We start from the raw sequence: 27,744 nt of genomic DNA on the forward strand, positions 1-27,744 counted from the left end.
TTAAGTAATTCAGAGCTGAGATTGCTATTGAAACAATTATCTGGCTTGAGAAAAAATTTGAATTTGGTCCAAGGTGCCTAGTAATCATGCCTGCATGTCCAAAATTCCAATAGAATGCTTCCAAGTGATAGTCTTCAAAATAATCTTGCTGGAAGCTTCAATTATCAAAAAAGAGTCTACCTTTCAGTATCACAAACAAAAACCTGAGTTAATTATTTGCCAAAGAAGAAAGATCTGTGTTGTAGAACACTGTCTATTTGAGCAATGCACACTGTTTATCCTATATAGGGTTATAGGAAGTGTAGAGGTCAAATACAGGCAGCCTTTCAGAAGAGTGGGGTTGCCACTGATTAATATTCTGAATTACAAATACTCATGGAAAGTTGTTATTGATTATGACAGGTTTAAAACTAGTCTCAGTGGTTACAGGTTGCTATGGTTAAAGAACAATCTGTTCTTTCCTCTTAAGAACATCTATGGATTCTAAAAGACTATGGAGAGAATCAGAGAGAGCACTACACTGGTCAATTACAGGTAACCATAAATTATTTTGATTATTGGCATTTATTGTGATTTGTCTCTTTAAAAGAGTTAAATCACAAATAGCTATAGTGGTTAAGTCCTCCATTCCTTCACATGAATGTTAGGGGTAAGTAACCAAAGACCCTTCACAGCAGGTCCAGAGAGAGGACAATTTAATATCTGTGTGGGGGCGTGGTTGGGGGGTGTGCCATGCATATTCATGTTCTGAATATTGTATAAAGCTACTGTGATTTATACTACGTAGTGCCTAGCCAGAGGCTGCCTTGATTATCTTTGCCCAGGCATTTTCAGAACATCTTGCTCAGTCATATTACAACTAAAAGGCCATTAAAACCCTATTCTTGTTCAGTCCATCCCTACCTAAGAAACCTCAGCTGGTAATTCACCCTACCAGTGAAACACACCTCACTCTGGGCTCTCCAGTTCAGTAAAATGCACCATTACTCACATGGATACCCAGGCCAGAAAAACTTGGCAAAACCATGGCCCTCTATTTTCTCATATTCCAAAACATATGCAAGTCATGATGGCTCTGCTTTCAAATTATATTCATAACTTGTATCACTACCACCCTCTCTTGACCTGACCAGTTGAATAGTTTCTTGTTTCTCACTATCCACTTTCTTCTCCTCCCCCATTCTGTTCTTATTCAGCATGTAGACTTATTTCTTTTCAACATAAATCTTACTTTGACATTCTCCTAGCCAAACCTCCAATAATTCTTTAGCTGTCCCACTTTGAATACGACTGAAACCAATCTGGCTACTGGTAACTTCTCCATCCTCACCTTCGGCTACTTTTTCACACTCAGATTCGTTCTACTTCTTGTACACACCATGTAAACTAACCACACAAAGCCATTACACTTGCTGTTTTCTCTGGAACATCCATCTCAACATATCTATGGAGCTGACTCCTTTGTTTTATCCATGTCTTTTTTTTAGACCTTCCAACATAAAAGAGCCATTCTTATATACTCTGTTCACGCATCTTGCTTTCTTTTTTAACATGTTACTACCTGATCTATTTTATATTTATTTGTTTATTACTTCTGTGTCTCATTGAAGGAAGTTTTCTTTTCTCCTTTTTCATTGCTGGATCCCCAGCACGAGCAAAAAATTTGACATGTAGTAACTCTTTAATAATGCATCAGGTGAGCTAAAATAAGCACTGCTCATTGAATAGCTTATCCTAGGACTTCTAGTAGAAGGGCTGGAGATTGAGGTTAGATATGTGTTGTCTCTTCTTTCTGCCACAACATCCACTAAATAGAACTCTGGCTCTCTGTTTCAAGTGGCTGGTGTTGAGCACACAAATCAAGCTGAATTATGGAAATGAGCCAAGATGGGCCTTAATGAACCGATGTAAAATTCATTCTGAAACAACAGTCTTCTAACAGATTTTTCTATCCAGCCACCTGAGTCATGTAGCTTTCTTTTCTTGTAAACAAAGAATCAAACAAACAAAATAGAGCTTGAAATTCCTAAAAATATTCTCTTTATGAAGAATTTTCCAAACTCAGGTGTAATGCTAACCACTGGTGACGGATCATGGTAAGCTGCTCCTTCAACCGTGTACGGTTAGTCCCCCAGTAACCACTTAACTTATTATTCTGCACATGAAAATGAGGAACAGAGATAAAAATATAAAAAGTTGGCATTTTTGCTTAGTTTTTAGTTAATCCACTATCTTTACTGTTCAATTATTCATAGGAAAACTTATCAAATGCTTAGACTGTTTTGTTAACGAAAAAATAACAAGAATCCTTTTTGGATTCAAAATGTGTCTTTTATGGCTACCATTTTCAAAGATCAATAATAAAAGAAAATGACTTTTTGAATGCCAAAATTTCATTATGTACTCCTGAATTTGTTAATGCTGTTCACTCACTGCTAGATCATTGTTATTTCTGTTGATACTATTATCAATATAAATATCTACAAGCCTGAAAATTATTCAGACTAGCCTCACAACCAAATTACTTCAAAAATCAATATAAGGAAGTGAATAAAAACTCAGTTGACTTCAGTAAACAGGATGACAATATAATTATTTTCTCTCTGCCCAATAGTATCGTTCCAATTGTATCTGGTCATTTCTCCCTTTTGTAAATGCCTAGGATACCTAGACAATCTCCCATTTCAAAGATAATTAATTAAGTATTTTGGATATTAACACCTTGTCCAATATATGGCTTGCAAAGGTTTTCTCCCATTCTGTTGGTTACCTTTTCATTTTGTCGTTTCTTTTTCTGCGCAGAATCTTAAGTTTGATCATATAGTCTCATTTGTTGATTTTTGCTTTTGTTGTTTGTGTTTTTGGTGTCATATTCAAAAGATCATTGCCAAGACCAGTGTTGAGGAGATTTTCCCCTATGTTTTCTCCTAGGAGTTTTATACTATCAGGTTTTATGTTTAAGTCTTTGATCCATTTAGAGTTAACTTTTAAGTGTTGTAAGATAGAGCTCCAATTACATTGTTCTGCATGTTTATTCAGTTTCCCCAATATCGTTAATGCAAATTGGTTCAACTGCTATGGAAAACAATATGGAGACTCTCAAAAAATCACAAATAGATCTATAATCCAACAATTCCACTGCTGGGTATATACCCAAAGGAAAACAGGATTTTGAAGAAATATATGTACTGCCGTTGTTTACTGCATCATTATCCAAAACAGTCAAGATATGGAAACAACCTAAGTGCCCATCAACAGATAAAGGGATGAAGAAGATGTGGTACATATATACAATGGAACATTATTTAGCCGCAAGGAAGGTGAACGTCCTGCCATTTGCGAAAATATGAATGGACCGTGAGCACATTATGCTAAGTGAGATAAGTCAGAAGTCAGACAGAGAAAGACATGTACTGTATGATATTACTTATATGCGGAATCTAAAGAAGCCAAACTCAAAAAACCGACTGAAATAGTGGTTACCAGGAGATGGGAGGTGGGAGGATAGGATAGATGTCATTTAAGGGTAAAAAGATCAAGTAGTAAATAATCCCTAAAGATCTAATACACAGTACAGTGAAAATAGACAGTATATTATAATCAACAAACTTTCTAAGAGACTATAACTTAATTACTCAAACCACTAAAAAAACAATATTTTTGTAATGTGATGGAGGTGTTAATTATCAATACCTAGCAATTATATTACAATGTATAAATGTAACACATTAATGTTCTATAGCTTAAATTTATGCAATGTTATATGTCAAATATATTTCAATTAACAAAAGATAATTAAATAGATGATGTGAAGGTATTCATGTCTTGAAATAAGGACTACATAGAGAAGATTTGTATGTGTGCAAACAATTAGATGGGAATAATCTCCAATTAAATCATCATGATAATTTATGTAAGCATTATTGATCAATATAAATTTTAGGCAGTACCGAAAATGCCTTGTTCAGAAGAATGGAAACTTCAAGTCTCTGTGAAGGTAGAGGCCATGATGCTTTTCATTTCCCCTTCTGTGTCTCATATAAATGCATGCCCATCATCAGTGGCATGCTTGAGATGACCCAAATAGGGGTAAGAGCCAGGTGACTCTGTGCATTGTTTCACAAGTCCTCTTTCAGTCATGTCATGGTAATACTTGAAATCCACCTTGACGGGATTATTTAAACCATGTAAACTGTCAAACATTACAAATCAGAACATTTTGTTTATTTTTTTGTGCGGTAGTGTGCAGTTTACCAGCACACCGATAACAGTGGTAAATCAACAAAATAATTTATGTTGAATAAACATTTGAATGGATTTAATTTATTACAAAACCTCTATTATTAAAATAGTTTATTTTCAAAGCCCTTTGGGCTTTAATATAGAGTCCATAAAGGACAGATAGTTTTGGAAATAATTTGATATGACCATACATTTCATGAATTATAAATGGTATTTGTTGTGATGATGAAAAACAATCTAAACTTCATATTTCTGTATATGTAACAACTTAGTGTATCACAATTTCACAAGCTTCATGAATAAATAAAATATGTGTCATTTATTTTTAGCTTTATTAAAACTCAAATGAATTTTCGATGTTTGGAAATCCATTCCTAGTGTGTGGAATGCTCATTTTTCAGCTCAGCAATGTACTTCACATGAAGTGCAAGTCTAGGTTAAAACAAAATATCTCAAGTGCAATTTTTATTATTTACTAGTGTGTTTTAAAATGTGCTATGAACCTCATGTACTATATTTTATTATTTTATGACTTTTTCTTGAAATAGAGAGGGTCTTTTCTCCTGAGAAAACAGACATGCCTCCCTACATTTTAATACTTTTAATATTAATGTATTAGAGCATTTTTGAAATCCTTCTGTAGGCAAATATTACTAAAGGGTCTCAATTACATTATTTTATACTATAGTTAGAATCAAAGTAATTAATCTTCTTTTAGGGCGGTAAATATTCTCTAGCATCTAGTAGCTGTGATTTGATAACTTGTTTGTGGAATATGAAAGCAAATTATAAATTACGACATCCTAGTCTAGTATGAAGAAGAAAAGGTTTGTGTTTTCAGTTGTGTGAGTATGTGTAATAGAATTCTTAAATGTGTTGACAAAATGTCTTTTTAGATTTGTCTATCAAGGATAGAGAAAAGATTGTGTCGAGGCGGAGGAAAATCCCTTTTTTATCCTTCCTGTGTTCTTACGGCTGGACTAGTAATAAAATTGAGAGAAGACTAGATTCACAGGAGAGAAACCCAATTTAATGGATCCAGTATTGGAGATCATAGAGAAATAATGCTCAGAGAGTGAAAAAAGCAGGCAGTGTAACCATCTTTTACACGAAGAAATAAAAAAAAAAAATTATGAGGAATGCTAGGAAAAAGAAACTTAGATTTGAGGGACGTAGTTAGGAATTTAAGCAGAATTTGGGCTTAAGGTAGTAAATGAGCAAGGTTTATGCAGGTTTCTCAGTCCTGAATCCCTTAGCTCTGGTGATAAGGAAGAGGGGAGAACATCATTCACGTGGCAGATTTATTTCCTGCCTTCAGGGGGAACAGAGAAAGATGGGTCAGAAAGCCCCTTTTGCTTCTCAAGTAACTTTAACTCAAAATAATCACTAGGCTATTGTGGGATATTTCGGGTTGGCCTGCCCTGGGCCCCAACAATTGACATATTTCCAATTCCCACCTGAATTTCTAATGTCCTTTAAGTGTTAGTACTGCATCATTGAATACCTGTTACATGTGAACTTTGGCTCTCCTCCTCCCAATCTCTGTAATCCGGAGGGAGAGAGGTGTTTAACCTCTCTATCCACGTTTACCTCAACAGCTTATGTAAGAATAATCCTAATACGAAACTTATAAGGTTTTCCTGAAAATTAAATGAAAAAATATCTGAAAGATATTTAGAATAATATCTGGCACACTAATTAGTAGGCACAAAATAAACACAAGTTTTTAAAAGCTTTTTTCTTTTCCCTTCCCATTCCTCATTTACTTTCGACACATGTTCTGAAATGACTGCTATGGGATGAGCCACGTCATGGAAACTGGTATTGATGAGGAGAAATTTAATAAAGACTTACAAGTATTTTCATTGTTAGAAAAAAGAGAGAAATCCAACTTAGTATTATTAAGCAGCAAAATTGCTTTCATACATGTTGCTAATTGTTAGCACTTTGCTGTTCTGTTCTTTATACCTTGTAGCTGCTAACCCACGTCTTTCCATTCTAAAGTACTCACCCAGCCACAATCTCTGTTGGCATTGGCTCCTCTCTGTCTCCTGTCAATAGGTTTATGAGTCAATGCTCCAAAAGAGATACTCTTACTATTAAAATTAGTAATGACAAAATGTCCTGTAAGAAAGATAGCTTCAGGGAACTTGCTACAAATTTGCTTCAAGGTTTTTCAAGAATCAGTATAAATAAAATACGATTTATGTTTTAGTTAATGTTCACTTTTTTCTCTATATTACATTTGTAAGAGTAAACTGTAAATAATTGTGGCTTTTAAAATGTAGCTTACTTATCTTTGAATCACTTAAGGAATGGATAAAATGAGTAGCTTTGCATCACTTTAAGGTACTCATAATTTCAATTCCATTTTCCAATTCCCTTTGCTGTGGAGTACTATGTGACTGAGACACTGTGCTGACAAATGGAAGGTATAAAGAGAACAGGAATAAAAGATTCACGAAGATAAACTTGATAATGGTAATCAGTTCACTAAAAATTATCTAAAGAAACAGATTTCGCCCTCTATTAGGTTTAGTACACACACAAGAGAGATGTAGGATGCTGATTTCTTTCTCCTTTAGATGCTGGGTTCAAGAGCATTATTTGTTTGTTTACAGGACTTTCCTGCCCTGGCACATCTCACCTGCTAACTTTTGTAAGAGCTCAGCAACAAGAAACTCAGAATATCCATTTATAATAATAAACATGATTAGTGAAATTAAAAAAAAAGAACAAAGAGTCGTCAGAGACGATTGCTTCTGCTCTGTCAAGCTATCCAGTTGATCAAGTATTAAGAAAAATTTATGATTAAATCAGCAGCTTGAACAAACACATTTGATTAATTTTTTGTTGTTTAATAATTGAACTGTAAGGTATTAAACCTATTTGAGTTTGCTATTTGAAGATTATTTTATGCAAAAGAAGTCAGTGAGTAGTTTAGTTGCTTAATATTTGATTATTTGGGTTTTCATAACAACTTGATTGTCACTACAGCTTTTGAAGTTCTATAGTGTAGTTGACATATGAACACTATTACTACTGTACATTGTTCAGGGAGGATAAAAGGATTCTTTCAATAAATAAAGTAAATTAGCTGCAAGTTTTATTCAAATACTAAAACCTAAGAAATATTCTAATCACAAGAAGCAATAATTTCCACTACTATGCAATTCTATTAACTCAAGCAAAATTTTATTTATTCCTATCAAGCATATATTTCACAGTAATTTAAAATTCAGTATTAAATTAATCCAGACTTGCTATAGAACAATCTGTATACAGCGTGATTGCATAGCTATTCCTAGATTATTGAGACTCTTCAAGACGTTTGGTGAACAATGAAGCTTTTTGGTTAATTAAGAAAAGTAAATTAGAGGGGCTGGCCCCGTGGCCGAGTGGTTAAGTTCGCGCGCTCCGCTGCAGGCGGCCCAGTGTTTCGTTGGTTCGAATCCTGGGCGCGGACATGACACTGCTCATCAAACCACGCTGAGGTGGCGTCCCACATACCACAACTAGAAGGACCCACAACGAAGAATATACAACTATGTACCGGGGGGGGCTTTGGGGAGAAAAAGGAAAAAAAAAATAAAATCTTTAAGAAAAGTAAATTAGAAATATATGACTGTAATTATTATATATATGTATGTGTGTTGTTTCTCTGAAAATAAGAGCTGTAGAATATAGAATATAACCGATTCTTGAAAAGACTGAGGCAAGCAACATTGATTATGCATGTGTGTTCTAAACAATACTTATTCAAGGAAAAGTAATACATTTTATGTGATTTTTTTATAAAATGGAATAGATTTCACAAGGTTTACAATATTACTTTTCAATATGGAATAAATCTTTATCTGAAAGAAAACATTGGGAGACACAAGATTTAGATTTCTTGTTACATTCGAATTTGTTTCTTTTTCTTAAAATATTTTGAGTTTTGATATTTCTTGGGTGAATATTTTATACTTACTTGTCTTCTTATACAAGAGAGTGGATTCTAACTGACAACTGAGAACCTGATCTGTGGTGGGAGAATGTCTCTGCCATATTGTCATAGGTTGTTATTTGAGATGATCACGGAATTACCTCTGTTAGTATATACATTTCAAATGCTTAAAGCTTTTTTCAGTGTTTTCCAGCTTTTAAGAAACTAACTTAGAGAGGAAACTTAAACAATAGGGTTGTTTTATTGTTCAACAGTGGAAACCTAGACCTACTTACTCAAAGTGCTCCTTGGATCTGGGAGCTGGTTATAAATCCATAGCAGTCCCATCATATCCTTTCAGTTTGAAAGTTTAGATTTTCTGTCTTTTAAGGTTATAATGGGGGGGAGGTATTACTTTATAGAAATTATACTTTCTCTTAAGATAACATCCAAAAGTTAAACAGGATGTTAAATAAATTTAATTTTGACCAAATTTATATTACCATCATATGGCAAATATTAATCTGATCTAAATTGGAAAATATATATATTTAATGAATCAAACATAGAAAATTAAATCTCTCACAATCCATACCAATATTCAATTCTGAGTTTCCTGGTAAGAACTAATAACATGACTTCTACATTTTAGAAAGGCAGGAAACTACTGATCTATTTTAGGTAAAAACAAACTAATTTACAAAAGGAAATTTCCTTTTGTAAAGGAAAAAATTAAAGCATATTCATTTACATGAGAAAATATTTAATATTTTTGTTAATTTTCTCAACAGACAATTATTTATATTTTATCAAGACATCAAGAATACAATTAAAATTGCATAACATCATTGTAAAATAATAAAAGATAAAATAAAACTATTTGGTAATTAACAATGAAAATACCAGTAATAAAATTCTTTTACTTTTCTGATAATTATAAGAAATTAACCTTCAAGTAAGATAGAAAATTGGGCTTTGTGTCTTTAAGCTAGTAAAAATGAATTTAAATAAGACATTTATCCACCATTTCATTTACGGGCTAACCCTAAAATAGACTTAAACTAAAGTATTTTCTAGAGTTAGCAACATATCTGTATACAGGTAAAATACTATTCTCATCAATTCCTCTTCAAATACGAGTAAGTGAAAACATCCCAAGATGTTCAGAAAAATTTGACACTTGACTTCTAAATAATTCCAGGTTTGGTTACTTAAATGTTATCATGTCACATTGAGTTTATTTTACTCAGTATGTGGATACAATATTTTTCATATCGTCAATTTTAAAAATGGATCACCAGTAAGTTAATCAATTATTTCTCCTATTGTAACCGAAAGTTCGGTCTCTGAACCCGATGCCAATCCAAATAACAAGAACAGAGTCTTGAGTGGAAGAGGAAGGGTTTTTACTATGCCAGGCACAGGGGGCAAAGCAAGGGCTCATGCCTCAAAAATTGCTAGCTCCCCGATGAGGAATGGTGGGGATTTTTATTTGGGGTTTTGGGTAGGGGAGGGGGTGCAAGTAGCTTGTGCAGGTCGGTGGTTTTCCACCAGCCTGCGTTTGGCCTTGAGAGGCTGCTTGCAGCAAGGCGGTGGGGGGGCGGGGGGAGGGTGAGATAGGAGGATGGCAGGTGGGCGTCCTTTGCCTTTGTCTCTTGTCTCGTCTTCCTGCTTGAGGCGGGTTCAAGCACCAGGAGTCGAGGAGTTGAGGTCTGGGAAGCCTCCGCTCCTTGATATCCTTGAGACAGCGGCTTTCCTGGCAAACTTCAAGGACACGTGATTAGCTAAACTTTAGTGTGCCTCCAACTCCAGGCCACCTGGGCTTTTCACAATTTGTAACTCCCATTTAGTTGTAAAGCTCAAAGAGTCCAAGTTTAAAGAAACAGGTGTTTACATGTGAGTGGAGCTAGAGAAGCAGGAAAGGAGGTGGTGGGTTTTAGTTTTAACCTCATATACGCTGGGTTCAATGTGGGGGAACTGATATCGGGGCTGATGTTAAGAGCCTGTAACACTATTACAATTTCAACTATGATAGCAATTGGATTTTTGAATTTTTGTTGTCTGAATTAAATTTTTAAAGAGATTTAGAAGTTCTTTTAATGATACTAATAACTCATTACTTAAGTGAAAACTAAAGCTAATCTTGTTATTTAAATATTACACACATTCTTTTTTTTAGTTGGCTATCTGGTCAGAATGCAATCTTAATTTTAATTCTTTTTCCCCTTAGCTCAAATTCATTTGCTTTCCATCTATTTTCAAATGCTTTCAAAGATATTAAGTATATAAAAAAACCAAGATTCCTATTTTTGTTAATGCAGTAACGAGTTTATGTCCTGTTGTTGCCGTATTTTCAGGTAAGATTTAGAAGCCTGGTACTTGAGTTCTGAGCCTTGAAGTTTCATAGCTCTATGATCTTATGAAAAGTTAATCTCTCTGAGTATTTATCTTATTTTAAAATGAATATATTACCAATCTGCCAGAATTTATATTGAGGAATAAAAATGATAATATGGGTAAGTGCTTTGTGTAACCTGTAAGGCTCTATGTACAAGTTATTTATATGTACTAAAAGGTTTTATTCCTCATCTGAAAACGAAGTGCTTTCAAAGATGTTTTAATTGAAATGTTTCATCACGGAAGCTCTTAAAGTACAATAGAAAATGATGCACTAAGATAACAGCCAAAAGACTGTCATATCTGGCTTGACTATTTGTTTTATAAACATAACATTTTGAATCTCTTCCAAATAATTAACACTTTTCCTACAAATAAAAGGGATGGACTATGAATTACATGGGGGATACAGATGTATCAATTCTTCCATTTTTTTGCACTTAAAAGATCTATTTTTAGCTTTATTAACAAACTTTATACATTTTCCTTGAGTTGCCATTTTTGATTTTTTTAAAAACCTGAGTTAAATACCTCATTTATTGATTTTTGTTTGTTTTATGACAGTGAAATAGTTTATGCTATTTATTTTTTCTGATATAGGCTTTAGCAATATCCTAGATATTTTAATAGGTTGAAATTTCAATGTTGTAAACTTATGGCTATTTACTTTTCTCTGGTTCAATCACTTTTAGGAGATTTTTCAAATTTAACAATGATTGGATTATATTGTAAAAGCATTTGTATGTGGAGTCCATTATGACTTTCTAGGTACAAAAATATAAAAATTATTTTTGTGCTGGTTTCAAGAGCATGAGAAAACGTGCCTAAATCAGTGTATTTTCAACTTTTGATTGTAATCCACAATAAGAAAGACATTTTATATTAAAATTCAATATATAAGCATATGTACACACACAAAATCGTAGGCATATACAGTAAATGTGGAGCAAGAATTTGATTAGAATATGCATGGCTTATAAGATACAGTACACTCTATTCTGTTCCATTCCATTTTACCTATTTTATAACATCTGGGTGTGACATCTTAATGATTTCCCTGACCCATGGTTTGAGAAATATTGTTTGAAATATACAAGTATTTGATTATATTATGGAAAAAATATGAGTTTTTTAATATGTTCATGGGAACATTACAAAAATATATTGATTCCCAATATACCGAATACTCCCTGCATTATCAGCCAGTTTTTCTACTCCATTCCGACATTCTTGGCGCTGGCCACACTTTTTAAAAATAGTTTCATTTAGTGAGAACTTAGAAACCATCACTTTCATTAGTTAGATAATAGTTTTTAATCACAAATTCGTTTTTAAAGCCAAATGGATGTTAGATATTTGCTTCTAGCTTCTCCACTGCATCAATAAGCTCTCCTTTCAAACCTGCTGAAAGGGAACTACGTGCTAATCAAGTTCATCAGGCTGGAGAATTAATGTGTGCACTTATTTCCTACTATTCAAAACTGTCATTCTTTTTTCTCCAGTGTTTTATTTTGGGCTCTGTAAGTCATTACTCAATAAATCTGTACTCCACTTTATCCTTGAAAATACACTGACAATTATGTATGAATGAAAGAATGAGGGATGAAAGCAAAAGTTCTTTATTTACATACTTTATTACAGTATATTAAACTAGTAAAGATAAGGTACAAAAATAGAGTATCGATTTAAACTAATATACCAAATAAATATGTAGTTGTTTGCGAATCATAACAATTGACAAATAGCTTTATAAAACTTCATGTTTAACTCTACACTTTAGGAAACTTTGTATCTAAAATTCTTTACACCTTTCATTATTTGTTTATATGTTAATTGCAAAATAAGTATTTAAAAAGAGTAATTTTGACAAAAATCTCACTTCTAAAACAGAGTACGTGAATTATCTATTACTGTGTATTTCACCACCCCAAAATTGAAAACAGGTATTTAATTTACTCACAATCCTATGGGTCAGATATTTTGGCTGCTATGTGCTTAACTCAGAGGTTCTTCTGCTTGTTGTCCTGATATATTCATGAAGTTGCCTTCATCCTGTGGTGTGTCATGTAAGATTGTCTCATTCATGTGTCTAGTGTTTGGGGGTGATTCTTTTTTTCCAGCTTTATTCACATATAATTGACACATAACACTATGCACTTTTAAGGTGTACAGCATGTTGAACTGGTACAATTATACATTGTGAAATGGTTAGCACATTGAGTTAGTTAACACTTCTATCACATCATATAATTACCTTTCCTTTTTTGCAGTAAGAACATTTAAGATTTCCTTTCTTAACTTTCAAGTATATAATATATTCTTTTTTTTTAATTTTTATTTTTTTCAGATGTACATATTTCGAATTCTGTGTACATTACATCATGTTCACCACCCGAACATTAATTATAGTGCATCCCCTCACATGTGAGCCTAATCACTCCTTTTGCCCTCCCCCCTACCCCCTTCCCCAATGGTAACCATCAGTGCAATCTCCAATACTATGCGGGGTTTTTTTTGTCGTTTTTATCTTCTACTTATAAGTGAGATCATATGGTATTTGACTTTCTCCCTCTGACTTATTTCACTTAGCATAATACCTTCAAGGTCCATCCCTGTTGTCACAAATGGCCGGATTTCATTATTTCTTATGGCTGAGTAGTATTCCATCGTGTATAAATACCACATCTTCTTTGTCCACTCTTCCCTTGATGGGCACCTAGGTTGCTTCCATGTCTTGGCTATTGTGTATAATGCCGCAATGAACATAGTGTAGAATATATTCTTGTTAACTATAATCACGAGGCTATGCTTTGTATCTCCAGAACTTATTCATCTTCTAACTGGAAGTTTGTACTCTTTGACCAACATCTCCCCATATCCCCCATACCCTAGCCCCTGGTAACAACCATTCTACTCTCTGCTTCTGTGAGTTTGGCTTTTTGAGATCCCGCATATAAGTGAGATCATACAATATTTCTCTGTCTCTATCTAACGTTTCACTTAGCATAATGCCCTCAGGATCCATCCATGTTGTGGGAAATGGCAGGATTTCCTTCTTTCTCATGATTGAATAATAGTTGTGTGTGTGTGTATATATGTGTGTACTGTATATGTGTGTACTAGTTATATGTGTCGTATATATATGTATATATATACACACACACACAAATACATACACATATACACACTTTTTACCAAGCCTCTCTCTGCATGTGGTCTCTCATCCTCACAGAGACTGCACAGAGTTTCTCTTCATAGCCCTCTCAGGAGTTATGGAACAAGAGCGTGAGAGCCAAAGAGGCAAGATCTCTTAGGGACTATTCTCAGATATCCTACAACATCAATCCTGTGGCATTCTTTGGTTAAAGCAAGTCATAAGGTCAGCTAAGCTTCTAGGTTGTGTAGAAGGAGATCTTATTTCTTGAAAGTAAGAAAATAAGTCATGTTTCAAAGGGTGTACATAGAAGGGTAGGATGAATTTATGCACATTTGTGAAATGCACCCCATAATATATCTCAAACTTTAACAATATTAGGATACTCTTTAAATAGAAAATGAAATTCTTATGCACCAATGTTGGCATGAATTTTTTAAAGAACTTAAATTACATATCCACTAACATAACTTGCTCTTAAAATTCTAACTCATATGATTTTCATTCAAACAAATTTATAAATTACATAAAACAAAATTGAAATCCTATAAAATTGATTTAAATATATTATTTTAATATGATGAATCGTGTTTTCTGCGTGGTTCAGTTCTCCAATCTCAGTTTAATAGAAAACATATGCATTTGTATTTTCTATATTTGCTTGCTGTTGACTTGCTTCTTTTCGATTTTGAGGATGAGGAACTATCCCATTAATCAACATTACCACTGTGGAATAATAAATATTTCCATTTAACAATCAGTTAATATAACCAATTATTAGCTATGCTTTGAAGAGGCAATGTATTTAAGATCTAGAATGTTGTACCAAAGAAAAAATATTGTTCTATGAACGTTTCCTCATTGAATATTGTAAAGAGCATATTATTTTGGCTGTTCCTGCCATCCATTCTTTCTGCAACGTCTTTATTTTGGTGAAACTTTTCCAATCCTAATTCAGTTGATTCAAGTTGGTCTGATTCTGTCACTTTATTTCAGCAATTAACTTATATCTAGGTCAGCCCATTAAATGTATACTTTTTCTCTGGGAACAGATCTTAGTTTGGGCATTGCCTGGTAAATCAACATGGCCAATTTAGAGTGAGACTGGAGACTTTGAAAAGAAATATTGACATCTTGGTATTTGTCTTTATCTGGAGCTGCTGGTGGCAATCTTTTCTACAATACGGACTTAGCTTACTCCAGTACTGAAAACAGAACTAAAGGATATAACATACAATGTCTTGATGACATTGACAATGCTCAGAATCCAGAATGCTTCCCATCAAAGTCATCTCTGGAACGTTTAGATTCATGACCTCTAAGCTTCCAGTTTTGCTTAAGTCACTTAGAATTGGTTTTCTTTCACAAGTCATATAAGTAGTGCCAACAAATGAAATCTTCCTCAAGACTCTTACGTCAATATAATATCACAAGTGGGTATGAGCAAATAGAGAATCAGTGCAGTAAATCTGTTGACTTTGTGGAGATGGTACTTTCAGTTCATTTTTATTTCAATGTCTATTCTGTGTATGGAGCATATTCTATTACTGTCTTTTGCTATTTGGAATATCATAAAACTTCTGTTCCTAGAACATGGTATGAGGCCATTTACCCTTTACTTGGCATGGATGAATAATTGGCATATTAAATTGAATAATTTTATTTATTTCAATTAAAGCATATTACTTCTCATTTTCATTGTGTCAAAACACAATTTCAGTAATACACTTTATAGTACTAAAGTGCAAATACTTTTCAGTCGAGTTTTTTAGGGCAGAGATATAGCAGAACTCAATATTAGCACAGGATGATTTCAATTAACATTAGTATCAAGACATATGTGTATATGAGCAGGTAGGCATGCTTGCAAATCCATCAAAGTGTGAAGCAGAAAACAGTTATGAGCTTTGTGATAAATTTTAGATAACTAAACATTTTTCACTTAATCATTTTTATTTAAATAGTTTCATTTAACCATTTCTCAAAAATGATTTGAGAAACTCAATTTAAGTGACTTTTTTTTTGCTGAGGAAGATGGGTCCTGAGCTAACATCCTTTGCCAATCCTCCTCTTTCTTTGCTTGAGGAAGATTAGCTCTGAGCTAACATCTGTTCCAGTCTTCCTCTATTTTGTATGTGGGTCACTGCCACAGGATGGCTGACAAGTGGTGTAGGTCTATGCCTAGGATCTGAACCTGAGAACCCAGGCCGCTTAAGTGGAGTGTGCCAAACTTAACCACTGTGCCATGGGGCTGGCCCCCTTTATGTGACCTATTTTTAAATACAAATATACATGGAATATTTTGTCTATTGATAAATAAATGACAATCTGGTTTTCAAATTGCCATAGTTTCAACTTCCTAACAAATCTCAGGGAAATTTGTTTCATTGATCAACGTCATTAATTGAGATTGGCAACTGTTCTAAAGAGGCTTATATTTCATCTATTAAAACATGATCTCTAAATAAATGGCCTCCAACTCAGGATCAACATCCATTAAGGAGTCTGTAGTTTTCATTTCAAGTGTTGAAAGTGCATGCTACCCCAGGAAACAAGTATACCTCTGTTTGAACTTTGAATCAAAACAAAATAATTCTGTCTCAATACAAACAGTAATAAATGCTTCGTTGCTTTTCTTTAACACAATATAGCCAAATATTGTCTACGAAAATTGTGTAAAAATTATGTAAAAGTATAAAGAGGGAAAAGAAGATATGGTGGTTGAGGAAGAAGAGGAGGCAGTCGAAGGCAAGGGGAAGCAAAAGAAGAAATTTTAAAAGAAAAAGTAAAACTAACAGAAAATACCAAGTTTCCGGGATATAGCTTTCTGTTTCCATGAAATGTAACATTGATAGCATAGATTTCGAGTGGTTTAACTTCCTTAATAATGCCAGAAAAATTTCTTTAGATACTTCCACTATTAAATTCAACTAAGAATTTAAAGATCTGATAATTTTCTACTGTGTTAATACTTCCAAAACAGAAAAAGAAGGAAAACTTTAAAGTTATTTTTAATCGTATATAACATTTTAACTAAAACCGAACCAAGATTGCCCCCAAAACAAGTAATTGCATACCAATCTCGATTATTAATATTAATGCAAAATTCTTAAAACCATTAGAAAACAGAATTTAGCAGACTGTTAAAAACTGACCAAGTCAGTTTGTCCCAGAAATGCAAACATAGTTCAATGATGGAAAGTACATAACAATTAGTCATCATCTTAATAAGCCTAATGAGAAAATTTATCCTCTTCACAGTGAAAGGTGTTTGACAAACTTCAACACATATGCTAGATAAAGACATTCAGAAATAGACAGGAACTGTCTTAATGAGGTGACACACATTTCAGTGCAAAAGCCATCATCACCCCGACAGTAGCGAAACAATGAAACACCTGCGACACATCCACTAAAGCCAGGACCAAAACAACAATAGGAGCTGATTTTTGTGCCTGTTATTTATTATCCTATTAGCAATATTAGCTTATGTTAGACAAAGGAAGAAATTGGAAATGTAACAATTGGGAAGGAACAGATAAAACTATTCACCACTGATATTACTGTAGAATGGAATGATCTTCAGAGTCAAATGAAAATTATTATCAACAAGAAGAGAATACAGTCAAGCAGTAGTGTATAAAGTTAATGTATAGAACACTGTTCCTTTTCTGTGTGTGTATTAGGTGAAAGATTCATTTTATTTAATTTATAAACATATATGTATACACATGTATGTATCTCAGGGGAAATATATGATAAAAGATCCATTTTACAATTTTTAAAAAATCAAGAGATAACATACTTAGGGAAATTAATAAAAACTATGCACTGCTTTCTAAGACAAAATATAAAACCCTACTGAAATTATACAAAAAGAATCAATTTCATTAAAATGACAATTGATTAGAGTGGTGTTTTAAACTAGATTTTAGTAATTTTCTCCGTTTTCTTGACTTATGAATCTAATTAAAAAGTAAAAAATATTTGAGTTACTGATGCAATATAGTTGTGGTGTTGGTCTCTGGGTGAGCAATATTCACTCCAAGAACGTTTTCTGAGTTCTCACCCTCTCTTCCCACCACCTCATGTGACACATCTGTCTTAGAAATAGCAAAAAAGGAACAAAGCTTGCTTTCAAAAAACAGCAGGAATAGAGGCTCATGTGTTGTTGCACAAAGATTTATGTCAAGCAGACAAAAAGGATGCTAACCTCCTCTGGTGGACAGTACCACCTCCTTCTAAATGATGCTCTGGTTTGTCTCACGCTTTGAAAACTCTCACAGTCAGAATATTCACCACGGAATGGCAATCTGGCAACTGGGTGTGTTTAATGTCATTTCTCTATAGAAAAGGCAAAAATTGCCCCAAACAGCCTCTGATAAACAGTACCTCTTCCTGCTAATATTTCTATTATCTGGTTTATTGTTCAACGAAAATGGGTTTTTTCCAAGACAGCAATGTTATTTGTATTCGTAAATGCCTATAAAAATTAAAATATTCATATAGTGATTATATAGAAAATAATCCATACAGCTTAAAAATCATCTTAATTTAAAGGTAGTATGAATTTCATTCTCAGTTTTCAACAAAGCATATGATAATGAAATGACGCTATGAGAAATGAGGCTATAGCATCTGAGTCTCCGAATCAGGAGTCTGGTTTACTTCTGTCAATATATGCAATAAATCAGAATTATTATCAATATGATTCAATGTTAAAATAAATTATAGCATAGAGGATAAAATCATAAATTTTGAAGCCAAGTTGCCTTGGTTTGAATCCTGGATACTCAACATATGACTGTGTGATCAGGCAAATTACTTAGTTTTCTATACTCAGTTTCTTCATAAGTGGAATGAGGTAATAAAAGTAATTCTTCAAATGATGACTGTGAGAATTAGAGGAGATAAATCTGAAGCAATCAGAAGGGTATTTATCACTTAATCAGAATTCTGTAAGTGTTAGGTGTTTTTATTATCAAGATTATTATTATTATCCCTCTTACCAAGATGCAGCACATAATAAATTGATTAGCCATAGAACATTAGAAACCAATTACATTGCCTGGTTCTTTTATATTCTGTTTGGCCCATTTCTTGACATTAAACTAACACTTCACTCACAACAGTCAATACATTTGAGATAGATCATATAATCCCTTAAATTATTATCCTAATATTGCTTCTAATTGGCTTTTCATAGCCCACGTCAATCCCTGATATGCTTGGTTCTTAAAAAATGATAACATTGTAGCTATCAACTTCAAGGTCGAGTTAGGAGATTGAGCACATATTACCATATACCCACTTCTTACTGCTCAAAACCTATGAATGTAGTTGGAATATATTTTAAAATAATACATCCCCAAATGCAAAGGCAACAAAGAGAAATCTCAGAATGAGAAGGGAGAGGAATCTGTAACACTGAATGTCAGAGAAATAAAAGTTGCAAAATGGATGCTGTGTGGACCTCAAAGGCAGACATAAGGGAGTGTGGTTTGAAAGCCATTTTTAGACAGGAGCTGGGGCCACTGCCCCAGAGTACCACAGAGAGCCCACTCTGGGCTTCCTGTTGCAAAACAAAGAAGAATTATGCATAAATGCGAACCAAGGTAACTCTTTCATCCTTAGCCATATTTGCAGCAAAAAATAAATCGGCCATTCCTCACCATGCTGATACAATGGAAAAATTGATAGAAGGCAGGAGAATACTTTAAGGTCAGGACAAATTAACACCCATACATACATATGCAGACTAAATATAAACCTCCACTACCATGGGATGTGCTGGAGTGATTCCTGGGAAAGATGTTATCGAGGAAAGATAAATTCACAGCAAAGGAACACATACACAAACACAAAGTGAGAAAGTTGAAAATCGTAAAAAAACATTGTAGTCACTCCCAAGAAGGCGTGAATTCAAACACAATATATGAGAGAGTACAGAGCAATCCCAAAAGATCTTAATTTAAATGTATTTAAAATTTTGAAGAAATAAAATCTATTCACGTTACCCACTGAGTACAAATAAGGAATTACTATAAACAAAAGCCACATGTTTAAAGTAATCAAGGAGAAATATATCATAATGATACAAATAGCAGCTAAAGTATATTGACTGCTTAACATATTCTTTTTCTAAGGCCTTTATATGCTATATCTCATTTAATCACTACAAAACCATTATCACTAGCCTCGTTTTTACATATGATGAAACTGAGTCAAAAGGTTATACAAAAGGTTATATATGGCAACTATAACTGGAAGTGTCTTTGAGAACGTGTTTAAATGTAGAATTTTTAATATCCATTTTACATCCGTCATCTACAACAGCTAAAACCAAGACACATTGTACTCTGTGAAGCTGCTTCATAGTCAGTCAGCCAACCTGACAAAATTCAAGTGACCCATCTTAATCCTGGAGTAACGCAAAGAGAAGGGTCAGCATGCCCCTTATCGTTCCCAAGCATCCATATTTCAGCTGAGCATCTGCCACGAATTGCGATGATCTCTCTTTGTTGTGGGGGGGAAAAAAGCAATTGGCAAAAATGTGCTAAGTGGAAACAATATAGGCAGCTATTTTCAGATCAATTCTTTAGAGAAAATTCATAAGCTGTGGTAGAATATTCTGTGTCAAATATATATATATATTTGTTGTTTTGTTTTATTAATTTAAGACTTCTAGAAATATATGCAGAATAATTCACATTGTAAATCTGAGTACAAACATTTCAATGACAAAGAAGCATCTGGATTTTAAATGAATGTATTTATTTGTCTTTTGGGGCTTTTCTATTTTGAGGTAAGGTGATAGCTTTTGCCATTCATGATTCAGACTAATGCCTCACAGGAGACCTTAAGTAATCTTATCATTTGGGCTACTCTGGAATGTTGCAATACACCTGAAGATTCTTACTGGGAGACATTCTTTTTCATTTACTGCAAATAATATATTAAAGCCATTTTTGTCATTCTTCAAATCAAATGATGAATGTGAGTTTAGATAAATATAAAACTATAATTTCTGATTTATTCTTTTCGCTTCACCTCTCCTGCATTTTACCTCAAAAGCAAAGCATGTGATGGTTTCGAAAAGGACTAGATCAAGCTCGTTTTCAGCAGTTTCCCACTTCCCCAAATGTTGATTCTTTATTTCCCCCTTTTTGACATTCCATTTTAGGGGTTGAGTGCCCTCTTTTCACTCCGTTGTCTCTCAAGATTTTTCTCCACTTCCCCTGCCCCCTTATCTTCCCACAGAATATTGTTTTGGCTGTCTGACAATGTATTCAATGTCCATACACTTTCCTTTTACTGGCCTGTTTATTCATATTAATATGTAAACAGATTCATGGTCACATCATAATGGCTATGGACAGCTGGTCACTCTCTTTTCCAGTTAACGGGTGACTCCAACAGGATTTCCCGATTTCCAAGCTATCTTTTTCAACTGCACATCTTAGTCATGACAACCCTCTTAGTCTGAGGCAGGTTGTATTTGACCCAAAGAAACATGACAGAGAGGATGTTCAAGTGCTGTGGCTAGCCAGAGGCTTGCTATTTTGGGATAACTAAGTCTTGGGGCAACCAGCAAACATATACTGAAGTCAGCTTATTTATTTTTTATAGTTAAGTGGTAACTCACTCCTCCATTAGAGAAAAATTAATGAGAGAAATAGCGTTCAGCTTTCCCCATGGCCCATTCAAAGGCGATGGCTAGAACAGCCCCATGTGATGCAGTGGAAATAGATGTGTATCGTCTATGTATATATCCCAGATATCAGGGTGAATTTTTTTTTAAATACCCTACTCTGCTAAATCTGGATTAGGAATCCTAACATTTACTGGGCTTATTACACTGTCCTTCTCCATTCAAAGTCCTTTATTTTCATTGTATTGTAATTGCTCTTTTTGTCTATTTCCCTATTGCTATTCCTATTCCCCCCCTATTGCTTATTTTGTCTATGTTACAAATTCTGCGAAGGAAAGCTGATTCTTCACTTTGCTGTGGCACTAGGCACAAATTTGAAGTGCAGGAGATGTTAGTCAACAGAAATGGAGAGGGACTGCTTTAAAATCTCTCTGTATAGTCAGCCTGCTCTCATAAATCCCACATTCACTACAGGTTGGAGAAGTCTAGAGTGTTTAAAAAATTATCCACTGTTTGGTTTCAGGCCTCTGGAAACAGGCACATTGTTTGCCCTTTGTTTTACTTGAAAATCTAGAACTTGTCAAAATCACAGTTAACTAGAGGTAAATGTCCCTGAACTAATGCTATTGTATCAGCGATATGTGACACACATGAATGGGTTTGTGAGGACTGTGATATCATTAAACCAGTCCCCAGTGTCCTCAAAGAAAAGTCACTGTTTTCATGGTAATAAACCACATTTCTGTGACATCCCATTCAGAACCATCTATAGGCTCACAGAGCTACAACGACCAAGTCATCAGACAAGAGAAGCCCCAAGTACACTTACAACAAAAGATTTACTTAGCTTTATAGAAAAGTTAGAATCAGCAAGTCACTTGTGTTAACTCAGAATATTCTCACTCAAGTGAAAAATAGTGCATTTGTGGAAAAGAAAGAATATATTTGAAACAGAAATAACTTCCTGAGGTAATGTGGCAGGTCAAATATGGCAAATCATGATGTTTAGCAGGAGAAATAAGGTCTGTTTACAGAGAATGACTGAGCAAAAAAAAAGGTGTTATGAATTGGAAAAGCATACCATGAAACAGCAGCTAGAGATGTAAATTATTAAATAAATTTTAAATAAGATAATTTGAAAATATTTGCATGTAGTTCGATGAATTCATCTTTGGGAGTATGTAAATACAAGAGGAATTAAATTGTACCTTGATAAAATGAGTGACAAATAATATTGATTAAAAAAACAAAAAAATTTCATTCTCTCTATATAGCCTATCTCCTGATGTTACATATATTACGTGATATAAAGCTCTCCACTGGGTGCAGGGTTGAAGGCATTTGAAATAACGAATAATCACATAGTGAACAGATAAATCATGCACCCATATTTGGATGATGCATATTTATTCTGCATTTCATAGGGCACAAACATCCCATCTGGTAATGACAATCTTCCTTCAAATATACCTCATGAGATATAACTGCAGAGTTTTATTCAAGAAAATGTAACTTCAAAGAAGACTTTACTGAATGAACAAAAATGTGTAGTTTCTGCAATGTTCTTAGAATAAATGAAACACCACTAAATAAAAAATAAGAAAAAGAACTTGTAACAGAAAACTGAATTTGTGCCACTTAGAAACGCATATTCCTAAATCAGAATGCTTGTTATAAACCACTTTCATAAACGTGAGTCCTCTTGTAAAGTGGGTGTTAAACATGTGCCTTTTTCAACAAAAAGACAGTATAGACACTTTGAATTTCTAATGGATACTTTCCTTTTCTTCCCCTCCTAATTTTTCTCTCCTAGAATATGGTTTAATAGGAATGACAAATAAGCTCTATGAAAATGTGGAGCAACTATCCCAAAACTACTTTGTTCCCAGTTTTAATAATTTTACTTTTCATTTGAGAATTCAACCATAAACTTTTTAATAAAAGAACAGAAGTTAATAGAATACAAAATAAATTAAAGATGTGTTTATTTCAAATGTTGATATTTTGTATTTTAACCTTAAATTGAATCAAAATTTAACATAGCTAAAGTGTCCATACTTCCTAAAGCAATCTACAGATTCAATGCAATCCCTATCAAAGTCCCAATGACATTTTTCACAGAAACAGAACAAAGAATCCTAAAACTTGTATGGAACAACAGAAGACTCCAAACAGTCAAAGCACTCCTGAGAAAAAAAACAAAGCTGGAAGTATCATACTCCGTGGTTTCAAAACATACTACAAAGGGAGAGTAATCAAAACAGCATAGTACTAGCAGAAAACAGACACACAGATCAATGGAACAGAATTGATAGCCCAGAAATAAACCCATACATCTATGGACAGCTAATTTTCGACAAAGGAGCCAAGAACATACAACGGAGAAAGTAAAGCCTCTTCAATACACGGTGTTGGGAAAACTGGACAGCCACATGCCAAAGAATGAAAGTAGACCATTATCTTACACCATACATAAAAATGAACTCAAAATGGATTAAAGATTTGAATGTAAGACCTGAAACAATAAAACGCCTAGAAGAAAATATAGGCAGTACATTCTTTGACATCAGTCTTAGTAAGATCTTTTTGAATACCATGTCTACACGGGCAAAGCAAACAAAAGGAAAAAAATAAACAAATGGGACTACTTCAGACTAAAAAGTTTCTGCACGGCAAAGGAAACCATCAACAAAATGAAAAGAAAACCCACCAAATGGGAGAAAATATTTGCAAATCACATATCCGAAAAGGGGTTAATTTCCAAAATATACAAAGAATGCATACGACTCAACAACAACAACAAAATCAAACAATCCAACTAAAAAACGGGAAGAGGATCTGAACAATTTTCTGAAGAAGGTATACAGATGGCCAAAGGGACATGCACATATGTTCAACATCACTAATTACTAGGGAGATGAAAATCAAAACTTCAATGAGATATCACCGGTCATGGTCATCACAATGGCTATTATTAAAAAGACAAAAAATAAGAAGTGTTAGAGAGTATGTGGAGAAAAGGGAACCCTCATATACTGCTGGCGGGAATGCAAATTGCTGCAGTCACAATGGAAAACGGTATGGTGATTCCTCAAAAAATTAAGAACAGAACTATCATATGATCCAGCTATTCCACTTCTGGGTGTTTATCCAAAAACATGAAAACAATAATTTGAAAAGATATATGCACCCTTATGTACATTGCAGCATTATTCACAATAGCCAAGACTTGGAACCAACCTAAGTGTCCACAAACGGATGAATGGATGATGAAGATGTGGTACACACACACACACACACACACACACACACACACACACACACTGGAATACTACTCAGTCATAAAAAAGTTGAAATCTTGCCATTTGCAACAACATGGATGGACCTTGAGGGCATTATACTAAGCAAAATATGTCAGACAAAGAAAGCCAAATACTGTGTGATTTCACTCACACTTGGAAGACAAAACAACAACAACATACAGACACAGAGAATACATTGGTGGTTTCCACAGGGGAAGGGGGGAGGGGGAGGACAAAAGGAGTAAAAGGGCACATGTGTATGGTGATGATTGTACTTTGTCTTTGGGTGGTGAACACGATGAATCTACACAGAAATCAAAATATAATGATGTACATCTGAAATTTACGTAATGTTATAAACCAATGTTACCTCAATCAAAAAAAAGAAATCTCATCCGGGATATGAAGTAAGGAAAGGTGGTGGGAGATAAGATAATTCTGTGATCTTGGTGACCTACTTTTGCCAACAACTAACTAATTCATTCCTTACTGTAAAATTTTAAATCTCAATTATCAAGAAGTAAAAGTTTCAAAGCTTTAAGATTTGGCAATGCTCCAAATGTAAGACCCAAAAAATAAAAAGCCATTTGTTTGAGAACTGTTGGCTTTTTGCCTTGTTTGAATAAAACATTTAAATCCTATGCCAGCAATTAATAGCAAGAGCAGGCAAATGTCCAAATATTATAATCTATTATGCACTTTTTAAAGGCTTCTACCACTTACTCTACATTTATTACAGGTCATTATATTCATTATCTCATATAACCTTCAAAAACAGTTGATGTAGATGTTATTGCCTTTTTTACAAACAGGATAACTGATGCTCAGAGAACTAAAGCTCTTTCCCCAGGTGGATAGTCCTGTATTTTGAGTCAAATCTGTTTCCACCAAAATTCCATCCTTTGTCATTTACATTGACTTCCTTTGGTACTTCTAAGTGAAGGATAACTTGGAATATTAAAAAGTTAATAAAGATTAAAACTATCTCAGTTTTCTTTGTATATCTTGTAAAGCATTAAGTGGATTCCTTCTGTTTTGGGGCTGTTCCTCTGAAGCAAAGTGAACATAATTATTCGAATTTATGATTTTGATGGAGAAATATGATTTGAATCAATAGTCATCCATCTGATTTAAGGAAGATCATTAAAAATGATGACAAATAGCTGAATCATTCCAGGAGATCTATTAATTGTTAACTTCTTCAAGAATCTGAGTCCAAATACCTGTGGAAACAAAACTCAGAAGAAAATTTTTTGTTCTAATATTGCATTTCCTATTATAGGAGTAGTTCTAGAAAAAGTGGAAAATAATTTTGAATCCTATGCTCTGTTATACTTTTGATACATGTATGATATTCTAGTATTTTCTAGAACTTTAATGTCAATAAATTCAAATAAAACAATGCATTTGTAGGTAATTTTGACATGGATTCATAAATATTGAATTTGTGATGCTAGAAAGATGATTTTTGTACTATAGGCTCTTAGAGTTCTTGTTTTAGAATTTTTCCTTCTTGAAAGAAAAAATACAGAGTGGAACTGAAAGTGTTTTCATTGCTTCCGAGATAAATTTATTTTATACATTTATTTGTATAGGATTCAGGCACAATAGAACCTTTTGAATTTGCATATATTTCTCTTCTCTCCATGTTACCACTATAGACCAATTTTTCTTTTTGTAACTTTCCTGAGTGATGCATGCTTATGCCTGGATGTACCAGGACTCTTATTTCAGGACTTAGAAGTAACTGCCTGCATTCTACAATTTTAAGATCGCTCGCCACTCTTAACGTATTTGCCCATTTTCTTGGTACGTTTTGGGAAATTCATTAGTTAAAGGGATATATTTATGTTGCTAAGCCAATAAATTCAATTAATAGCTTACATTTTTCCAAAAAATATTTCCATTTGTATAGCTGCTTTCAACTTTTCTGAAAGAAATGCTTGATGTTGGAATGGCGAATGGCAAAACTAAGTCAAAGTGGCGGAACTAATAATGGCTTACAACTTAAATGTTTATCTTGTCATTCTTAAAACCAATCCACGAGAGCATTTGCCTATTTTATTGAGGTATAATGCCAAATGTAACTCTTCAAAATAGGAGAAATTGATATATATATATTTTAATTTTACTTAAGTGCTGCTTTTGCACTTGTATTGTTCTCTGTGAATGGATTTATTTTATTTTATTAATTAGATAATAGTCAAACCAAAAAAATGACAATTTCATTTAATGAGATGATTTGTGGACTATGTTTCTCTATGTTATCTGTAGCACAGATCTCTCCAGTACTTCTGAGCAACCATCTTTCAAGCTTTCCTGTACCTACTTATAAAGTCTGGCGCCTGGACTCTTTTTCCACAACTGACGCTTGGACTACTGCAGTCATTTGCCAACAAGAACAGAGGTCCAGGAGTACCTGGGAGTTTAGTCCACATACCCTTTCCCCAATGACTGACTGCTGCCGGGGTAGGAAAGCCCAGCTTTCTTGCCCGGACTTTGACCAAATTCTGAACCATAATTTATACGGCAGTGCTCTGCTGCATGATCATGCTGGAGCTGGAACTTCGCCTAAAATCGCGTACATTCTGGGTTTCTTCCTGTCTTGACCTGCTTCTCCCGCTCCCTTATGAATTTTTTTTCTGGTAGCAAATTCTTAATAAATCACTTGCACAAGAATCTTCATCTAAGGTTTGATTTTGGGGAACCCCACTTACAACAATTATACTATACTTTTACTTTATTTCTCCTAAGCTCGAGAACATTACTTAATTCAACAGGGATTGAGTGATAAATATGTGCTTAATTCCTAGTATGGAGAATATGTTAGTGGTAATTAGGTCAGGCTGAGGGTAACAGCAAACCCAAAATAACAGCGGACTCAAAAATATCAAATTTTCTCTCTTTCTCACATATACATAAGGGCAGTTCAGGGTTAGCATGGAATCTTTTTGACCATCAGTGACAAATGCTCCATCTATTTTCTATCTTGTTCAATAAGAAAACTTAGACATTCTAATCAAATATGGTTGATCTGCTTTACAAACCTCCAGAAGATGCAAGAGTAAGG

At 34.0% G+C, this 27,744-nt stretch overlaps 1 long non-coding RNA gene across 1 annotated transcript; it reads left to right on the forward strand.

Moving 5' to 3' along the window:
• The first annotated feature begins 466 nt into the window (after positions 1–466).
• Positions 467–27,350, forward strand: LOC139077970 (uncharacterized). The gene is made up of 2 exons (XR_011530644.1): positions 467–534; positions 26,949–27,350. It is a non-coding gene; the product is annotated as an uncharacterized lncRNA (long non-coding RNA).
• Positions 27,351–27,744: the final 394 nt, after the last annotated feature.

Source organism: Equus przewalskii, chromosome 20, assembly GCF_037783145.1.
Source record: "Equus przewalskii isolate Varuska chromosome 20, EquPr2, whole genome shotgun sequence".
NCBI classification, from domain to species: domain Eukaryota; kingdom Metazoa; phylum Chordata; class Mammalia; order Perissodactyla; family Equidae; genus Equus; species Equus przewalskii.